This window comes from Mandrillus leucophaeus, unplaced genomic scaffold (assembly GCF_000951045.1).
Source record: "Mandrillus leucophaeus isolate KB7577 unplaced genomic scaffold, Mleu.le_1.0 Scaffold605, whole genome shotgun sequence".
Lineage (NCBI taxonomy): Eukaryota > Metazoa > Chordata > Mammalia > Primates > Cercopithecidae > Mandrillus > Mandrillus leucophaeus.
Window position 1 is genome coordinate 1,105,661 of NW_012106531.1, and position 11,439 is coordinate 1,117,099.

An 11,439-nucleotide genomic window follows, 5' to 3' on the forward strand; every position below is an offset into this window, starting at 1 on the left:
GAGCCACCGCACCCGGCCGGCCTTTGGTTTCTTGAAGGAGAGATTTAAATTTGCTCTTGAAAATCCTCTCTCAGAACAATAGCCTAATAAATAGGCCCAATATTGAACACCAGAAGCTGAATGTTATCTGGGCTTTTACAACTGACAAATTCCAATTTTTTTTTGTCCAACCCCTCCCATCTCCCCACTCCCCAAGCTCCACCCACATACGGACATGCATACTTACACCACTTGAGCCTGCCTATGTCCAAAGGGAGAAGGTAACAAAGTCTGAAAGCAAGAAAATAGCACGTTCATATTTTCCAGTTTTAAATTACACATGAAAGAAAAGTTAACAAGCCTCCTTCAATTAACCAATTCAGCCCCAGTGATATTTCTGAGATGATGTGAAAACTTGCTCTACATAGTCATCCGAAATACCTATGTGTTTTCTGTAACATGAAAGCAACATAGGAAATTATGCAAACCACTTGGAAAGAATGTGTTCCTTCTGCAGAATAGTCCCTTTCCTTTCCAGATCTAGCTTTTACTTGTAGGCCCCTGTTTATGTTTTAAAATGCCCTCACTATCAGCAGCACAATAGCCACCAAGACTTATTTTTAGAAAGAACACCACCACCCTGTATTCCAAGACTCTGCTTTACCAAGGGAGCCTTATCTGTCACATTTCATCTGTTCATGTTCTACAATAAACACCTGATTCATAGCCCTTTGGCAATTACTGTTCTAAAGATGACCACATGGAAAATTTGAATGATTAGTAAATGATTCTCTGAGATACATAGGCCCCAGCATAAAAAACAATCCAGCCTCAGCCGATTTCTATATACTGAACTGTGTACCCCCAAAATTCATAAACTGAAGCCCTACATCCCAGTGTGACTGTATTCAGAGATAGGGCTTTTAGAAAGTGATTAAGACTGACTGAAGTCGTAAGAGTAGGTTCTAATCTGATAGGACTGGTGGCCTTATAAGAAGAGGAAGAGAGAGAAAGATCTCTACATACATGTATTAAGGAAAGGCCACGTGATAATGAGAAGGTGGTTGTCTGCAAGCCATGAACGGAGCCCTCTACAGAAACCAAATTGGCCAGCACCCTGATCTTAGGCTTTTCAGCCTCCAGAGCTGTGAGAAAGTGAGTTTCTGTTGCTTAAGCTACCCAGTCTATTGTATATAGTTATGGTAGCCTGAACAGTCTAACACACCAACCAAGATGAATAGCAACACTACTGGGTAAGACAGCTTTGCTCAACGCCACCTTCAAAGGCAGTTTGAACATCTGAGTAGCATTGTGTGTGTGTGCATGCGTGCATGTTTGCGTGATGTGTGTGTAGAGAAGAGATTATATTTTACTCTGAAGTATGCCCCTAGATTTGTGAACATGTTCACTGAAAGTAAGCTTTCAGTGGTTTCCACATGTTTATTTTAGTCGATTGAAAGAATAGAGCAGTTTCTTGAATAAAGCGGAGGAATATGTCCTAGCCTAGTATCAGATGTTGCTCACAGCTGTCTCACAAATAATCTCTATGAATTTTGAAAACTTTGTGTTAAAAAATAAAGAATACCGTGAATTACTTGTGCATAAGATGTTAATAGCAGAGAAAATCACTTACTTATTTTAAAAAATCGATGGCAGCCGGATACCGTGGCTCACACCTGTAATCCCAGAACTTTGGTAGGCTGAGGCGGGCAGATCACAAGACCAGGAGTTCAAGACTAGCATGGTGAAACCCTGTCTCTGCTAAAAATACAAAAAATTAGCTGGGCATGGTGGCGCACACTTGTAGTCCCAGCTACTCTGGAGGCTGAGGCAGGAGAATTACTTGAACCTGGCAGGCAGAGGTTGCAGTGAGCCAAGATCACGCTACTGCACTCCAGGCTGGGCAACAGAGCGATACTCTATCTCAAAAAAAAAAAAAAAAGGAGATACCAATTGGGACAATTAGAAATGGAATTCCCCCTTTCTTGTCTTTAGTTTGAAAAAACATAAGCATATATACTGTTGTACATTTACAGGGAACTAATCTCTTTAGCTGCTTTACCTTGAGTAAGCCTCATAACAATCTGAGGAGGCAAATATTTTGCTGCCTCTGCCCCTTTCTAATCGCGTGACCTTGAGCAAGTTCCTTCAGCTCTCAGTCACTCGGCTTCCACACCTATAAAATGGGGACAATAGTACTACCCATATCTTGGTTTGTTGGAAAGGTAAAATGAGATAATATATGTAAAATCTACAGATCAATGTCTGGTACAAAGTAGAAGCTCAATCAATGATAGACATGTTGGCATTATCATTGCTGCTTTTTTTTGTAATTGTTATTTTATAGACCTGAAAGCTAAGTCTCAGAGCACTCAAGGATCTTGCTGAAAGTTGCACAGCTAATAAGTGACAGATCTATAATTCCACTCCAGATCCATCTGATACCAAAGTTGATGCTTTTAAATCACCCACCCCTGTATCTTGTCTCCCAGCCATCTATACACGGGCACCATGTGCTTACAAACACAGCACTGTAAATACCCCTCACTTACTCAAAGGAAGAGTCCTTTCTTATTAGTGAAGAGCTGGACCATTTACCCTTTCTGTATGTGGGTGAGCAGCTTAGATCGCTCCCTCGGGGGAGAAGTGACTGAGTGATCCTAACCTTTTTTTTGTCTCACTTACAGCCTTCCTTCTCCTCACTCCACCTCCTGAATGTTGATAAATCAAAGAAATGTCAACAAAATGAAAAGACTAAATAAACATTTTCTGTAAGGATCATATGAAAGGGGAATTTTCTTTTTCATCAAATATTTGATAACATCTTGGGCTTTTTGATGTTCCTTTCTCATACTTGGGACTGAATGAAAGTGTATGAGTCATAGACATGACCAAGGGAGGAAAAGCAAATGAGTCACTTGCCTGTTTGGACCTTCCGGCCTGGATGCTCCCTGGGATCAGCATCCCCAGAGGGCCGGTCTGGCCATCCCACCTGCTGCAGCTGCCGACTGAATGGGAAAGGGATTTCTTCAGGAGACGCTGGGACTCCTAGAAAACAAGTGAGTCAGCGAAAGTGAAAAACATCGGAGCCTCAAGGAGTTGCCCGGTAACTCTTCCAAAAACCATTTTCTGCTATCAGTTTAGAGGTTTCTTGTCCATATTTCATCACTTTCCACTCCTGGTTGTACTCCTGCTACAAGCTAATCACTCTTTAAATGCAGACACACACTTCAAAGACTTGCCATCCATCGTCCTCTCCTCCCCATTAATGCGAGTTACAAGTGCTTAGACTCATGCATCCTTCCACACATAAATCTCTGTTTCCTTTACTGTTTTTATTGCTCTATTGGAATCTGTCCAGCCTGTATCCTTCTGGTACCAAAGTGCCCCTGGTTGAAGCCCATGCTGCTGGACTTAGTCTTTGGGAGTTGGAGGGAGAAGAGTTGCAGTGCCCCTCAGCCCACTGTGCTACAGACCTTTTGAAACCTCCTCTCAGTCAGCTAGTCAGTGAATCATATTTAAAACCCAAGCTCACTGTCCACTTCCCTTCAATGGGTCTCTCTCTCAGAGTGCCATTTCTCTATGTTCACTCTGTTTTTCTCAGTGAGGACTTTGGTGCCTGGAAGCCATGAGTTTGAATTCCTACATCCTCTATTATTTTGCTTATAGACTTTGCCAAATTTATCGATCCATCTGAGACTCAGTTTCCCCATCTTGGCAAGGAGATAATAATTCCCATTTCCGGGTGTTCAGTGAGGATTTGGGGTTGGGTAAGTCAGCCAGGAGCATTCAGGTACTCTTCAGTCGGCCTCTCTCAGCCCATATGATCCAATGACTTATTTTTCCCCAGGGGCAATCCCCTTACCCCCCACCACCAAAAGTGATTTTGTGACGATTTTCCATTCATTTTTTTCTCACAGGAGATCTCTCTATATTTTTTCCTCCATCTTTGCCTGGATTATAATTCTGCTGATAGCCAATTCTGAATCATCAGCAAATTATGTCAGCAGTTTATTCCCCTCACCCAAACACACAATACGAATGTAAAACAAAAGTTCTTCTGTAGCTTGTCTCACAAATGTGCTTAAAACTTCTCTCCACAGAATTTATGTCACTTGTGTATGTAGTTATGCACTGCATAATGACATTTTGGTCACTGACAGACCGATTATATGATGGTGATCCCATAAGATATTAACACTGTATTTTTACCTTTTCTATGTTTAGGTATGTCCAGATACACAAATGCCATTTGTGTACTGTTGTGTTTCAATTACCAACAGTTTTCAGTACAGTAAAATGCTGTGCAGTTTTGTAGTCTAGGAGCAATATGCAATACCATATAGCTTTGGTATTGATATATAGTAGGCTATACCATCTAGGTTTGTGCTGCACTGTATGAGATTCACATAACAACAAAATTGCCTGATGATGCATTTCTCAGAACATATGTCCGTAGTTAAGCAAGACATGACTATAAGTCCAAACATGTAAACTGAAAAGTGCTAGAAAGGCTGCCATCATGAGCACCAGTAGTTTTACCAAAAACATTAAAATACCCTCAGGTGATTTTAAAAAATAACACTTCACGCTCTGCTCATCTTTTTAAAAAAGCAAACGAAAAAGATAAAGCTGTCAATACAATATACTTTCATTTTATAAGTGTTAATTGCCCTTAGGTGTGTTCACATTTATTTTCTTTGCCTTTCTAGGGTGTTAAGAGGTATTTTTTTTGCAAATAGTTTGTTCACTGTAAGTTTGATCATCTATTTCCTTCTTTTTAGAATAGCATACAAACTTCTAATGCCAAACTCTTAGACATTTATAGACAGTGTTCTCCAACAAAACAAAACGATTAAATCTGCCATTTAAATTCAGCCAACCATTCCTCCCTCCACCTTCAGTATAACCTGATTTTCCAAATTTCAGTTGTGGAACAGTTTCAAATCCAGCTAAAAGAACCACAGGGGAACTATATTGGGATGTATTTTTTATTTAAGTTGATTATTTTAATAGCCATGCCAAATCCACCTGACACCATTCCCCAAATAGCCAATGGTCAACAACAATGAAGTAGAGTACGTCTCCATTAACTGTTCTGCTGTCAACCTAAGGATCATTCTGTTTGCTTAAGTTCTTTGTCCATAAAAAGGATCTTAAAATTACAAGCCCAGCAAACATTATTAATCCTAAGAAGAAAAAAGAAAAATTTTCACATTCAACAGTATTTCTGATAGATTACCATTTTAGTTCAGCATATAAATTATGACTAAGCAAACAATTAGACTAGAAGTAAAACATCTCCATTCATTGGACATTAGCCATTACTTCTACAGAAAAAGAGAGTTTCAGGGTTGGCAAGCAGTTTCCACTATGATCTAAAACATAATCTAAGAATTACAAACTGAATCAATCCATAGCAGTCAATTGTTGGTATTGACATATTATTGACAAGATCTAAAATATAAAAAAGAAAAACACCTGTAATCCCAGCACTTTGGGAGGCCGAGGGGGGCAGATCACAAGGTCAGGAGATAGAGACGATCCTGGCTAACACGGAGAAACCCCGTCTCTACTAAAAATACCAAAAATTAGCCAGGTGTGGTGGCAGTCACCTGTAGTCCCAGCTACTCAGGAGACTGAGGCAGGAGAATTGCTTGAACCCGGTAGGCAGAGGTTGCAGTGAGCAGAGATCACGCCACTACACTTCAGTCTGTTAGACAGAGCGAGACTCTGTCCAAAAAAAAAAGAATAAATCATCATGCAGACCAGAGAATGCAAGTGTAAGCACCTCCAAAGGCCAGGCAGATGAGTTACTAAAACGGGCTTCAGGGTGTAGGGGCCAGGTGAAGCTTCCCTTCTACCCTCTGAAGGTTTGCTGAAAATAAACCAACAATAAAGAGATTAATAAGAGAAAAGGCATACTGCTTATTTAACATGCATAGCACATGGAAATTTCAGAATGATTGCTCAATAACCCAGTGAGGTCTAAATGCTTATTTGCCCTTCTCCCTAGGGGAAAAAGAGATGGGGCGTAGCAATTTTAAGGCATAGTAAATGGTTTTTTGAGGGGGAGTATTAATGTACCTGGGAGACAGAAATTAACTTGTAAGTGATTCTCTTTGTAATTTGAATGAGCCAGAGGGGCAGACATTATCTTGTGAAAAAGTCTCTCCAAGTGTGATTGCATTTCTCAATCTTCTTTTCTGGATTTTAGGGAGGGGATGGAAGGCAACTGTGTTTCCTTTGGCAAGTCTGGTCTTAAAGTAGATAAGGGAATATCAGAGTAAAGCCTCATCCTGTGCTTTGGGAGAGACAGAAGACTGAGAAACAGGGCAGGATTGAGGGAGAGGGAAGAGGATCATAGAGACCTTGAGGCTATGCCTTTTGAAACCGCCTTTGCAAAGATTATGACAGTGAGAGAAGTCCAGCATGGCTGGCCCAATCTAGCCTCCCAGGCTGGCTGTCCTCACTCATTCCTGGGCGTAGGCCAAGCTAACCATGGGAGAAATTTAGATGATAGTTTAACTTTGAAGCAAGGATGATAATACTCCCTCTCTTAAACTGCATCTTTGTTTGGGGGCTGAAACCGCCTTTGTAAAACTAATGAAAGGCTACAAGATTAGGATTATGGGAGAGGCCCAAATTCTGCTAAAATGTATGCACAGTTTCTATAATCTCTTACTATTCAGGAGTCATATGGCCAGAGGTCACAAGATCTGTGGCTTTCCCAGTTGCTCCTATAGAACACTAATATAGAACCTAAGATTGGTCTTTTGAGATGTTTTATAGACTGTTGCATTCTGGCAATTGAATGACCCTACCCAGACTCGTGACTCATCATTCAACTGGTCCCATAACCCCTGCACCCACCCAGAGGCAGATTCAATGCACAGGATCATTTTCCACACGCTTATGATTGCATCCTCAGTCAGCAGCACCCATTCCCTAGTCCCCTGCCCACCAAATTGACCATAAAAACCCTAACCTCTGAGCCTTTGGGGAGATTGATTCGAGTGATAATTCTAGTTCTCCTGCATGGCCAGCCTTGCATTAATTAAACTGTTTCTTTACTGCAATACCATGGTCTCAGTGCGTTGGTTTTGCCTGTGCAGCAGACAGGAAGAACCCATCAAGTGATTACACTTTAGTTCAGCATATCAGAGCACCATATTTCAGGGTATCATTTTCTGAGCCCCTACAAGGGTGAACTGGAGAGTGTAGACCTAAGCTAAGGGGCAGCTGCTACTTGATTTCAGTCATTTCATGACAAATGAAAATGCAGGCCCACAAGATTTTCTGATTTGTTGAGAGGAACAAAAAATACTAGATTTTCTTTTCTTTTTTAAGTGTGAAATCTTCCCATATTAAAGTTTTTGAACTAAATTGACTTTTTAAACCACTTGATGCAGACCAAAAGGAAAAACATCTGGGGACAACATTTAGCTCGCCTGCTGCTAATATGTGACCTTTAATTTAGATTATATGACAGAGACTAAATGAATACTCATCAAACCTGTATCCTGTTGTTTCTGAGCACACAGATAAATTATATTTCCCAGTCTCCCTTGCAGTTAGACCAGAAGAATATGGGTAGGAACAATGGACACTGCTGCCAAGCCTGATCCTCCACTCCCTCCCTCTCCCCTCCTCTCTGCCAGCCAGATACAGGGGAAGTAGGAGGACTCCAGGGTACTGGAAGGTGACAAAACCTCAAGGTGTAAGAAGCCTGAATGACTATAGAGGAGAACTGCCCTGCCCACCCACCACAGCAGAGACCTGCACTGCACTGTGATGAGAGAAAGAAACTTTTTCTAAAGCCCCAAGATTTGGAGGTTATTTGCTACAACTGCTAGCAGAAACTGATTAATACAGGTTGTTAGGAATTTCTGCTTTTTATGTGTCAATGATTATGTTGTTCAGCCCTTTTGATTCTGAAACAGTGAAACCTCAAAAATAACATTTTTTTTTCATGCCGAAGCACTAGGAAAATAACACTAATAGTATGTTTTATGTCCACTTTGTTTTTTGAGATCACAAATGGGCGTACATTTCCATATCAAAACTGCTTTCATTAAGAAGCTTTACTGCTGGAGAAAAGAAGCCTTCCCTGGTAGAAAGCACTCTAACAGCAAAGACAAGGTTAGGTAAAGAGATCTCTGCATCCCACTACCATACCTTGGGTCCTTTCCCCCATCAGTCTACCTTTCATATTTATGGGTCATCTAAAACCCTATTACTTCTTGAATAGCCTGAATGGTCATGCGTTGAGTAGAATCACAGTGCTTCCTTCCTCTCCCTCTTACACTTCAGTTTTTCTGTCTATACCTTCACTTTTAGATGCTTGAAACTCCTGTTTTTAACATTCATTCACCCCTAACAGAAATATAACTACATTAGAATATTTTAACCATTTTATTTAAAATCATTTACTCTTTTGGAAACTTGAATAATTTCTAAATCAGGAAGATGTGCAGAAATAGAAAATAGAAAAAATACTGCAGAAGACAATTTTTTATGACCCCCTGTGGTTCATACTCAGAGTGGAGAATTCTGTTTTCAACCGCAGATAATCCATTGGAACACAACACATTTTTTTTGAAATAGCAAAACAGCCTTTGTAATCATGATAGATATTTTTCAAAAGAATTAATGTACAAATACTTGAATATCAGAAAATAAGGTAGAAAACTCAGGAGTGATGTAGACTTACAGTTAGACTGGGCACCAAATGGGATGCTAAGGAGGCTTCGTGAGACATAACAGCCTTTTTATCATGGTCACTGTGAGACCCTGGGGAGTGCATCCCATCCAGCTGTAGTCCACAGTGTAGAAGAAAATGCAGTACTTAGAGAGAGTTTAGAGGAGTATCATAAATTTGATAAAAGGGGATGATAACCAGATCTCCTTAGAGAAAGAAAATCTGTAAAGTACCTAAGACACAGGGTCCAAGTAGATAAAGGGCTTTGCTTCCTCTCCTTGGAGAGGGAAAAAGATACAACAACACAACAAAGAAAAGTTGACTCAGTTTCCATTCTTTGGAGACTTGATTAGACAGTGAGCCAGAGAGTGCAGGGGGAGCGTTTCTGCAGCATTACTACCATGTCTGAAGAAGATACCTGTAGTGATGTGACCAAACTGCTCTCTGCTCATCATGCTGCCCACTTCCTATTCAGATTATTCTCTACTTCTTCTAGGGATGTGCCCCTCTCTTTACACAGCTGAGTATTATCAGAAGTAACCTGCCTTCTCACCTATTCACTGTTAACTCCAAAGTGGGCAGAATTGATAAACTCGGCTTGGAAAGAATTAATGATTTTTTTAAGTGGCAAATAAGTCCTGATTCCTAATTCTATTTTGTTTATCTTCCCAATGGATACTCATCATGACTTTGCAAGGTAGGATTTTACAAGATAGGCACTACTACTATTATCCTCATTTTACTAATGAGGAGACTGAGGCAAGGAGAGGTTAAGTAACTCGCCCAAAGTTGTAGAGCTAGCAAAGGTGGAGCTAGGACTTGAACCCAGGGTGACTGGCTTCAGAACCATTTCACCATAGCTACCGTATCATACTGACAAAGCTAGGTAATGACTGGGAATGGAAGGTGTCAACCACCACTATGCTTTAAGTCATTTAGGCACTAGGCTTGTTGCTCCAAACGGACATTAAAGTAAGGGCAGACCCTACGATATCTGGGAGTTTGGGTCATGAAAGAGTTTAGTTTTTACAGCATTGAGTGCCAGTCCTTGGATGGGGCAAAATACGGAGAAATGTCAGGAAGAGATACATCAGTTTCCAAGTATTAGGAAATCACCTGGAGATGACTCAGATCAGAGAAAAAATACGGGTCAAACAGAAATTGAATATCTTGTTAATAATTTTGGCAAAATCAGATCAAAAAGCTGGGTTTTATAAATCAGGCAATCAGGGTTTTATATTTTCCTTGGTTATGCTGGCTTTTGTATTCCATTGCTTTCAGAAGAGGCCCTTTTGCCTCTTCTGAAATACGAAGTAAGAAAGTTCATCAAATAACTACTTTGTTTTGAGGCCAGAGGACAACTGGGTAGAGGATCTTGGGTGATACAGGAGGTAATAGGAACAAGGAAAAGAAGGGGGTTTTGATTTTGCCCACACTTGAGCCCTAGAGGGAAAGCGGAAGCAACGGGGTCATAAATGGTTGTAGCAGAGGAGGTCAAAGTGGAGGAACCTCAATGGGAGAGGGACACTCTAGTCAGGGACCTGCCTGACCCACAAATCATCCTACAAAAGGCTTTGCCCAGAGCATTCATCTGTACCAAGCTTCCTTAGAGGGCACCGAGTTTTAGTGAGGCAAGTTGCTCTCTTTCACCTTCACCTGCCTGCAGCCCTTCATCAGAACTGAATTATATCGCAGGAACTGTGTAGTGATGATCTGTCTCCTCACCTTGTACAAACTGAGGAAGGAAATGAGTCTTCTGAACTGGGACTTTCTCAAAGATTAGGAACATGAAGGAGGAGAAACAAAGCTTAGAAAAACACCACTGGATGACAGGACCCTAAGCAGCCCAGCTTAACTTTAAAAATGGCGGTATTAGTTCTCTAAGATTGTTCTTTTTCAAGACTGTCAACTATTCTAGGTTCTTTGCATTTCTGTGCAAACTTAGAATTGACTTGTCAGTTTCTACACACAAAAAAAGTCATGAGAATTTTGACTGAGACTATGTTAATGCATAGATTTGAAATTCACAAACTTTTTCATTTGAGTCAGATCGTAAATATTTTAGATTTTGAGAGCACAAGCAGCCATAGGTAATATGTAAGTTAAGGGAAGGAAATACATTTTAAATAGCTTTCACTCCACAGAAAAAGCAGTGAACAAGATCATGGTTTAGGGTATGGCTGTGTTCCAATAAAACTTTATTTAGAAAAGCAGGCAGTGGGCTGTATTTGGTCCATGGGCCATAGGTTTTTGACCTCTGTTATGGACTAATTGGCATATTTACAATATTGAATCTTCTAATCCATAAATATAATATATCCCTCTTTTGATTTAGGTCTTTTTTATTTTGACTCAACAATATTTTATTGTTTTCAGTATACAAGTATTGTACACTTTTGTTAAATATATACTTTTTTATGTTTTTGTAAATGGGCTCAAATTGACTTTTTATCAGTGATATCTATTTCAGGCAGTATAGGGCTTACGATGTTTTCTCCGTTATCAAGGATACAACTAATATTTTGTTACTAAATGATGTTCAAAAATGGAACTAGAATAAAATTTAAATCAATCTGGACAATCTACCTTTAAAAGCACATTGACTTTTTCCCCTTAAATTTAGTGCTTCCAAATGAAGACTTTTCTAAAAAGCAACTCTGAGGAACAGAAACTGTAGAATTAAAATTACAGAGAATCAGCTCTCCACAAGTTACCTATAGGTAGGGCAAGAATGTCTCGTTTTTTAAGAATGGCTTACT